This window comes from Tachypleus tridentatus, chromosome 1, assembly GCF_004210375.1.
Source record: "Tachypleus tridentatus isolate NWPU-2018 chromosome 1, ASM421037v1, whole genome shotgun sequence".
In the NCBI taxonomy this organism is placed as follows: Eukaryota; Metazoa; Arthropoda; class Merostomata; order Xiphosura; family Limulidae; genus Tachypleus; species Tachypleus tridentatus.
In genome coordinates, this window is record NC_134825.1 from 156,106,830 (window position 1) to 156,117,645 (window position 10,816).

Below are 10,816 nucleotides of genomic sequence, written 5' to 3' on the forward strand. Positions count from 1 at the left end.
AATATAAAGTCGTACAATGAGCTATCTGTACACTGTCCAATGCGCGTATCGAAACGTGAGTTTTAGCATCATAAGCATGCAGACTTGCCGCTGTGCCACTAGGGAGCGTATGTTTTTTTAAAACGAAGTAATTTCAATACAGAAGGCGTAAAAGTGTACAAAGGCGAAAAGATAAAAACAACTGTCCTGTAAAAGTTCTTTTGTATGTTGCGCATCGCCTGTAATAACAGAGGCAGCAAAGGTCGTTATATTGGCTCGTTGGTCTAGTGGTAGGATTCTCACTTCGGGTGTGAGAGATCCCGGCTTCGATTCCCGGACGAGCCCAATGATTACGATAGTTTCCGCACGAATTAGGGTAGTAATATCCTGGTTGGAACAAACTGAATGGTTCTACTTTTGCCAAAAGTGAATCTCAAACATAAAACCTCTTATATTTAATGTAATTTTATTACGCTATGGTTCAACATAGAATTGGTTATCTTTTATCATTCTGAACTAATAATCAAACTGAGTCCAAAGAAGTCTCCTTTTAAAATACCATTCATTATAAGTACTTTAAAATCGAAATTTCAACACTCAATTGAATTTTCACTTGTAATATAATGTTTTTGTAAAATCTCATATTAATAATGATATCACTAGGATATGGTGATAATATATACAATCTAACCATCAACTCGTTGGTCTAGTGGTAAGATTCTCGTTGCGCGTTCGAGTAACGACCTAACTCTACCAAATCAATTTTGTGCTTAATATAAATTCCGACGTTTTGGGTATGTGAGTGTAATGGCACACGCCTATTATTCTTGGCACTAAGTTCTTTGGAACAAAGTTTGCAATTGAAAGATGTGTTATTGCCAAAATATTATCTAAAACAGAAAACTGTGAAACATTACATCTTATGATGTAAAATTTTAATCGATTGTAACAAGTATCGCATATTGCACTGTAACAAAATTTTTTCTTGTTCTTTGGCAGAAAGTGGTTTGAGAATTCTTGGGCAATCACAAAGCTGAAAATTATGTGCAACTTGTTTAATCTCTGGTGTAGAACTAAGTCGGAAAGGGTCGCAGCAAGTCCCTGAAAGTCCGTATCCTTGACGTTCATATTGATAAATTCAAGGAGAACAGGGGAGCATACTAAGAGAAGCAAGGCGAGTGTTTCCACCAAGATATACTGGACTTGGAACGTCGCTACCAAGGAGCGTATAACGAAAAAACGATGGGATAATATATTTGGGGGCTAATACGTGAAAGTGATTTATATTGCAGTCGCAAATCTGAAAAAAACTACTCACTTCCAAATATTTTTATATAACTTTAGTATAAATACATGTAAATCTTGATTCATATCTTGTTTTATTCAGTCCTTACGTCAATGAAAATGTGCAAATTTGCTCGTAACAAAAGCAAAGTTTGAAGGGAATAATGGCCATTTTCATTACTTTTACAACATAAGCAATGAAGAAATAACACATACTATCCAGGAACACTGTGTTGTGTTACATAGTGTTATTTTCTGATCACACTAATAATCGAACTAGACCCAGCGAAATCGTTTAACTATAAAAAATGAACCTTTCAATCTGTCGTGAATCATTTCAAAATATGCTGGTAAATTATTAGTTTCTAATATAACTCATTGGTGTTTAACTATATGAACCACAAAAAGAAATTATCAGTCATTCTGTGATTTAACGTTCAAATAATAATACCACAAGAGACAATGGAATATAAACTGTTGTCAGCAAAGTTACCAACCATGATATTAATAACAGAACATAATGGATTGTTCTAGAGGCTGCTCTGATAATAAAACTAATTGTTGGACACGTAAAGAAGAAATTTGACAGGAAGAATTTTAAGCGCAAAGGGAAAAAGAATACGAATTTATGATTGATAATTTTAGCTGAAAACAATGAACTTTATTTGTATCATCAAAAAACACTAAGATGTGTTTTACGTAAAAAATCACACACAACAAAAGAAAATTTATCAAAATTACTTTCCTCGAGTTATTACCGCTTTCTTAAGTATAGTTTAGTGTCTGTAATGTATTGTTGCGTTGGAAATTAACATTTTCCAAGGTTATGCCTCACCCATTGAAAAATAAAAACTTCACAATATTTCTTGATTTGTCCTTATTGCTGAACATAAGTCACAAGTCAATTGCGGTGAATATTGAATAATTCGACAAATAGTAGAAATATTGACAGAATCTTGAGTGAGTAAGACCTCTTAGAGAGTACGATGGCCAAGTGGTAGAGTTACAGCTGGATTTTGTAAATGTCAAACCATCTTCAAATCCTTGCGACACCTAACGATTTTCCTTACAGTAAATGTTGTTAGTGCTTTATAAGAGGAACAGTCAATTCCTTAGTTTGAACAGTCGGTGACAGGTTGCCGCATTTTCTCAGACCAGTTGTAAATTAAGAACGACATCCAATATCTGTAGTAGCTATACTGTAAGTTCAAAGTAAAAATACTTTAAAACTCTGAAGATTTTTAAAAAATTAATTTGTAGGATATCGAGTGAATTATTGTAGCTCTCAGTGACGTGTGAAAGTATTTATTACGATAGAAAATTATTAATGACGTTGTACTTTTTAAAATGAATGAAGAAACTATTTAGAAGCGTGTAGTTCTTAAGTTATCCGTTACATAGATTTCCCTCATAGCAGAAGTAGAGTTCGCGAAGGAGTTTTGGATTACTTTACGAATTTCCACTGTTCTCGTGTAAGAAGAACGAGACAACAAATAGAAATGTAAAACCACAATATTCAGTTACAGAACGGAATGAAGAAATACACAATGTAATAAACCAAAATAAGGGCAAGTGTTTATAACCAGTGTGTGTGTGTGTGAGGAGTTTGGAAGAGTAAAGGAAATGAAAAATATTACATTTTCAGTGTTAATAACTCACTGTAACCCTCGTGTAAGGTACAAAGAAAAATGATATTAAACCATGAAATAAAATTAATTACAGGCTCGGCATGGCCAGGTGGTTAAGGACTGGACTCTTATTACGAGGATCGCCGGTTCGAATCCCCGTCACATCAAACATGCTCACCATTTCAGCCTTGGAGGGATTATAACGAGATGGCCAATCCTACTCTTAGTTGGTAAAAGAGTAGCCCAATAGTTGGCAGCTGGTAGTGAAGACTAGCTGCTTTCCCTCTAGTCTTATACTGCTAAATTAGGGACAGTTAGAGCAGATAGCCCTCGCGAAGCTTTGCGTAATTAAAAAAACAAACAAACTAAATTGCAGCTACAGGTAAGGATACACATACCAGATAAAAATATCTAGGTAAAAGTTTTAAAATAATGAATATTATCTTCACAAAGTCGTGCAAAATACTGTCAACTTAAGAATGTTCAAAATCTCCGAAACAATTAAAAGAGGAAAGTCCCGTTTTGAAACCAAAAGTATACACATTGAATAAAAGAATAATTCTCTTCTCTATTACCGTAACTATCTCGAAAAAAATATGTGTATCAAGCACTGGACGCATTTCATGTTGGAAAAACATTTTTTTTTTAATCACACGTCATCCCAAATAAGTTGGCGAATTGAATCAAAACATTATAATGCTAGAATCCACAGTTTCATGACTAATATAGAACATATCGTTCTTCATATATAGTCCTTAATAAACTATGTTCCCTACGTGTAATTTGGTTCTGCACATCACTACACAATGGGTTACGTGTTGTGCGCCAAACCCAAAGGCCACGATCAGGAGCCTGGGCAAAGAACGATCAATCAAGTTGCCCTTGCTGAAACCTAGAGATCCAGTGCCTCGGTCTCAGGAAGAGGGAATGGGAGTACCCCGAGAAAACCCACTTTCACGGCCGAATAATCTATCCTGACAGTGCCCGAAAGCTGATGAAAAGAAAATTAATGTTAGTAACACATACAGAAATGAAACACATATGAATAAAGACAGAAATGTAGAAGTAGCTAAATGGTTGGTGACTTGGAAAACATATTTCTAAAGCAGCGAAAATATTCGAGTTGAACTTTCGTTCCCATCTGATGATCAGAGGTGTTGAGAAGGATCATGAGGGAGGAGGTGAGTGAATCCTCTGGTTCCTATTCTTTGGTATGTTGTTCTTCCATGATCTGGGGTGATATTTGTCTTCTTGCAATTTCTGTTTGTGTCTTCTGAGTGTTTGCGAGCTCGTTGTCTGTTGCAACTGACGCGTCGGTAGTCATAACTTGCATGGTTTGGGTCTGGCTTGTCTTTGTATCACATGAGGTTATCGGTGATGTCTGACTGGATTAGTTATATTTCTTCTTCTGGTTAGTTCAATGTTGAAGTTTAATGTACTCGTCGGTTTGAGTGTCGTTCTCTTTTGTCCTGGTTGTGAGTATTGGGATGTTACTGGCAGTCAAAATTAGCGGCATCGATGGAGTTGTAGGGTTTGCTGGACGTGGGGTATTATGGTTGTCACACTTACTCGGTTGGGGTGGAGTTGATCGACGGTGGGGACGTTCGGCTCTGAAATGAAAATAGTGTAAGACAAAGTCTTGGTTAAGTATGTACTCTGCACTTGTTTGTGTTGAGTTACTATATTTATAAAATGAGTTGGTAGACCTGTAGTTTTGGAGCATATTCTGTGTACGGCATGGAATGTCGATGATGTCGCTGTTTCCAAATAGTGTTGTATTTCAGTTGAAGTTATAGAAAGATGAACGTTTTTTATGAACACAGAGTTCAGGCTGCTAGAGCTTTCAATGGAAGAGTACTGGACGTTGATGTTTGCGTTCTACGGTTTGCACAAATAAGCGTGGTCATGTATCATGGAAGGCTGTAGTACTGTATCACGACAACGTGAGATTCTTATCTCCTTTGGATCGGCTGAGACGTAGGGTTTATGCTGGCCGATGAAGGCAGTAATCTGGCAAAAGGAAAAGTCCATCGGAAATTACCCGTAGTCCTAATGATGTCTACGCACAAAGGAAGCTGAACGTTGAAGGCATCTTGACAGCTAAAACTTTATACGTCTCAACTGACTGAGAGACTTGTGACGAATGTCACCAACAAAACCAATTTACGTGACCCTTTGAAAAACTTTTTTTTTGTAATAATGTATTGTAAGAAACATCTCTTTCTTTAAAAGTAAGTGTAATTATTACGTTACTATTGTCAAGAAGGCAAACTTTTCAATTCCACGTAATTTAGTCAGTGTATAATTATTGTTAATAAAACATGTTTGTTAGTTGTCGTTTTATTAAACACAAAATTACACAATGGATAACCTGAGCTCTGCCTACCACGGGTATCGAAACCCAGTTTTCACAGACTTAGAGCCGTGCCACTGGGGAGAAAATAGATTACAAAATTGAATTTTAATGATCATTGTTATCACAAGTTTGCTTTCTCGAAATTGTCGTAAAATAGAATGCTAAAATTCCCCAAACGTGGAGAGATTTTAATACGAAAATAAAAAATGAGTATTTAGAACTTCTTATAGGGCTGTACATGCCACCTGCAAAATTATAAGATATTTTCGTTTGACTTTATCCAAGTGTTACAAGAATTACTTCAGAGTGATTAAATAAAAAACAGAAAAACAATAATGTTCTAAGGTTATTGAATGTAATAATATAATAAGTTCACCTTAATCCGATAAGATTCTCAAAAACTATACCTAAAACGTAATGACAGATAATTATTCTAAAACTTCTTATGTAAGATTATGGAAGGCTGTCTTTCACACAAAGAACACGCAGGATGTGGTGCAATACATCTTTGGACAGCTATTCATCACGTGGAAAATCTGCTCTTCATACACCACAGGGAATCCTAAATAGCGCCTCCTAAAGGAACCACACGGAGGTGATAGTTCTGTTATAAGCTATGGGCAGGTTTGAGAATAATTTTTTGTTCAAGGAGGACAGTGCCACTGCCCACATTGCTTGCATTTTACAGGATGGTTTCGATCAGATGGACGTTAGAAGATTGCTATGTCCGTCAAAGTCTCCAGATTGTAATCTCATTGAAAATTGTTAGGCAGAACTGAAATACAGAATTGTTAACAACAACCATAAAAGATTTTCTGCAGCTGAGTTTCAGTGCCTCCTAATGACAAGTTGGAATGAAAAGCATGGTGAATTACATCAATAAACTTACTGACAATATGACTCGTCGCCTTACGAAAGTGATTAGAGAAAGGAGTAAGATGTATTGAATGTTTCATATGAACAAATATAAAGTTACAAACGCTATGTATCATAATTTGATATCACACACTACTGTCCAAAATCGTAAGGCCAATGAACATAAAGAAAAAATATGCATTTTGCGTTGTTAGACTCAACAACTTATTTGAGTAGAGCTTCGAAAGAAGAAAATAAGAAGAGGGAAAATAAAAATAAAACCTTTTTTAGCATTTAATAGGGAGAATGTGAACACAGATTAACAATAAACATTTAGAACTCTATAAATTAGGATTTCGACTTGCCTTGGTAGACGCAGAAGGTAGCCGAAGTGGCTTTCTATAAAAATAGAACACACACACACACTTTATAATTTATTGAATAAATTGTAATGATACTATATTCATCTGGTTTTCATTAATTCAAAAAAACGACTTTCGAAATTATGATAAAGTAATACACATAAACAACTGAACTTCAAAAAAAGTGGAAGATGTTTATTGTAAAAACGAAGTACAGGAAATATTTAGGAGATACGTTTATTTACAACTTATGCTCAAATATGAATGCGACGGGTGTTGCAGATATAGTGAGGTTGACATATTATTATATTATTCTTATTAGTTACTTTCTTATACAACGATTAATGCATTTCGTTCTTATTAACACTTTATTCTAATTCATTCAAAAAATATTTTATATTGCTGAATTCATTTTACAAAAAAACAATTCCTTAAAAATATCTGTTGTATTTCTATGTTCTGTCTTTAGGTTAACAGGAAATGAGTAAATTAAAAAAGAATACAATTTCTCATTTGACGGCCGGGCATGACCACGTGGTTAATTCTTAACCTTTAACCTCGTTGTTCAGTCAGGGGAAGGCGTTATTATGTGACATCATTCCCACTATAAGCGATGGGTAGTGATCAAATTGATAATACTTTGGGTGTGTTGAAAACAGTGTGTTCATATAATATATAAAAACAACATCAACAAGTAGTTTGTTAGTTTAGGGGAATGATTCTGGCATTCGGTGCGAGAAGTCATGGGTTACAATCCCAGACGAGCCATTTTCTTTCATTTTTAGCAACACTTCTGAGCATTTAAAAAGGTCTGTTATTCTTACACCATTGGAGATCTATATACGAAGATTGGACGCAACATTTGGCATTTATTTACGTAAGAACCCGTAACTGAATAATAAAACCCAGTAAATACCGGGCCCGGCATGGCCACGTCGGTTAAGGTGTTAGAATCTTCGTCACACGATACGTGCTCGCCCTTTCAGCCGCGGGTACGTCATAAAAGGACGATCAATCCCAATATTTGTTGGTAAAAGAGAAACCCAAGAATTAGTGGTTGGTGTTGGTCACAGGTATCCTTCTTTCTAGTCTTACACTGCATAATTAGAGATGCCAGGCACAGAGAGCTAATTTGTGTTATAACCAATGCCATCTATTGGAAGTTTTCTTGGCAATGTCTAATCGTTTTGATAGATGACAACTGTTACGCCAACACTCTCTCCTCTTCTGAAAAATTTGGTATTATGATGTACTAGAAGCCATGGTGATATAATAGGTTTGGGATGTGAAAAAACTTCAGCACACTGTCACCAATTACAGTGTTTCTTTTAACTAGTCATAAATATTTTGTCCACAGAGTGCTTTTTAAATAGTCTGTAATTTGTTCATATTCTTCAGCTGTGTTACTCCGAATATTTTGAAATTTCGAAAACCGAACTGGACTGATTTTTCACTTGTCAACTAAGATTTATGGAAATATTTTCTCAAATAACAAAAGCTTAACAGTTTGATTTACTTGCAAAGCTGGATTTGGGAGAAATGTGAAAAATTCATCCTTGCTTTTCGACAAAGGCATTTTGATCATTTGAGCTGCACAAAAAGTCGCTTTCTCTGCTCGCTGCCATTTGGGCAATTAAACTAATAACCCAAATAGTTATAACATTGACTACTAGAGGACAGCCCAGTTTCAATTGTAAAAGTAAATATAAAAAACTTTATTCCCGGGTAAACGCATGTAACTGAAGAAGGACAAACCTCTTTAATTCTATGTATTATTTTCAATATAATTATTTTTTTCTGGAACCTAATTATATGTTAACTTTCTGTAACGTATGTGTTGAAATGTACTTTAAAGTTTTGTTAGTGAATTTTAATATACATGGATGTTATACAACATAGTACATTTATATCAACTAAAAAACGCTTATATTGCAAGATAAACGTCATCTTGCGGGAGAACAATAAGTTTTCAGATTTTCAACACCAGATTAAGAGTTTCGATTCTCCATGGTGGACACAGTAGATAACCAGATGTGGATTTACTATCATAGAAGCAGAGATGGGTGAGAAAAAATCGCGGTGAATATGAGTTTAAATTTATTAAACAAGTCTATAAATATACTTTTTGCAAAAACTGTGATATAAAACCATTGCAACCTTATTGCTAATAAAGATAAACAGGTTAGTTTATACAGTCTGGTAGATATATGATGGCCCACCATGGCCAGGTAGTAAAAGCACTCGACTCGTAATCCGGGTGTTGTTCTTTTTTGTGTTCCAGAAAGAAGTTAGTGAATAAGTTACCTTATTGAGCTTTTATTACTTACTAACACAAACTAGTTTGTTTTTATTTTATTAATCACAAGAGAACATATTTCTCTTGGTTCATCGGCAGTAAACGTTACATGAACACACTTAACTGAGAAACAAATTCAAGATTGACACCCACAATTTTTTTAACACAAATATACCTTAATATACAAACGGATAAACAATACATTTTATAGAGTTTTGGCAGCTAGTCATCGCCACCCACAGCCAGCTTTTGGGCTACTCTTTTACCGACGAATAGTGGGATTGACCGTTACACTATAACGCCCCCAAGGTTGAAAGGGCGAGCATGTTTGGTGCGACGGAGATTCGAATCAGCGACACTGAGATTACAAGTCGTGAGCCTGAACTACCTGGCCATGGCGGGGGCAGATTCCTTAATAAATAAAGTAATATCTAGCTTGTAAATAAGTATCATTAGAGCAAAATAAATGTCTGAATGAGATCAATATTGCTTAACTATTTCCGTGATATATAACAGGATTAAAAATTTATTACTTAACTACAAATGCTGAATATATTTTTAAATGTTTCAGAGAAAGGAAACATTTTTCTATACTTAAAAAGGCGAGGGTGCTTCAAATTTCAATATTTGTTGAAACAAAAAAAAATTGTTTTTACATATACAGTCATGTGAAAAAGATAGGGCACCCTACCCCCTAATAACTAGTGTTACACACTTTGGCTGAAATAACTGCAGTGAGACGCTTCTTAGCAGCTATCTACAAGCCTCTGACATTGGCCTGAAGAAAGTTTGCCCCACTCGTCAATTCAAAATTCTTTCAGCTGTCAGATGTTTGAGGGGTTTCTTGCATGTACAGCCTGTTTCAAGTTACCCCACAACAAATAGAAATGTAAAAGCCCAATCTTCAGTTACAGAACAAATTGGAGAAATACACAATGTAATAAACCAAAATAAGGGGCAAGTGTTTATAACGAGTGTGTGTGTGTGTGTGTGGTGTGTGTAAAGAACTGACAAGAGTAGAGGAAATGAAAAATATTACATTTTCAGTGTTAATAACTCACTGTAACTCTCGTGTTATATAGAAAGAAAAATGAAATTAAACCACAAAATAAAATTAATCCCATAAAAGAACATGCCCAGCATGGTACACTCAGCAGATAGTCCGATATAGCTTTGTTATAAAATAAAACACACACCCGTTCCTAACATGTTTAAAGAAATTGAACTTGCATAACAAAGACGATTATAATAAACTGAAATCATGTAAAATAATAATACATAAATGTCTGTGTGTCACATGTGTTAAAGCGGCCCTGTAAAATAGTAGTTGAAAACCGCCCACTTGTTACAGAAACCCAATAATACATTTGTTCAAGGCTGTCTGTATGACACGTATGCTATAGCGGCCCCGTAAGATAATAAAATACTAGTAATTGATTTCGTGGTGACGACATTATAGTTCTCTTGATCTGTCACTTGAGAAATATCTTTATAATTTTAAAATGTAAATGAATTTCGTGAGAATTTTGCTAAGAGATGCCTCGGCATGGGCATTGGATTCTAAATCCGAATGTCGCAGGTTCGAACCTCGGTTGCACCAAACATGGTCGCCCTTTCAGCCATGAAGGCGTTATAATATGACTATCAAACCAACTATTCGTTGATAAGAGAATAGCCCAAGTGTAGGCTGTGGGTAATGATCCATTTCGTAATACTTTTAGAGTATTTAAGGTGACAGCTTGTTAATACCCTTAGAGAACAACTTTATTTTACTTAGACGAAATATATGTAGCATCAAACTAAATAGATATTTTCATATACTTTACAAAGAAATGACACGTGACAAAGAGAACATAACTCTAACTATTTATCGCCGTCTGTATCATAATACGAAGCAGTTTCTTCAAGCTTTACTTACTTCTGTCCTACGTAAACAACCAACAGTTTCACGATTGATAAGTCTCGAGGAGAAAATTAATAAATTACGTATTATAGGGTCTCATTTCTTTATCAAAAACACCTTAAAAAGAAAGGCAAAATTCTGACGGAAGTCAAG

General features: G+C 35.1%; 1 non-coding gene across 1 annotated transcript; it reads left to right on the plus strand.

Annotated features, from left to right (window-relative positions):
* Window positions 1–252: 252 nt before the first annotated feature.
* On the plus strand, window positions 253–324 carry TRNAP-CGG (transfer RNA proline (anticodon CGG)). Its single transcript has one exon. It is a non-coding gene; the product is annotated as a tRNA-Pro (tRNA).
* Window positions 325–10,816: the final 10,492 nt, after the last annotated feature.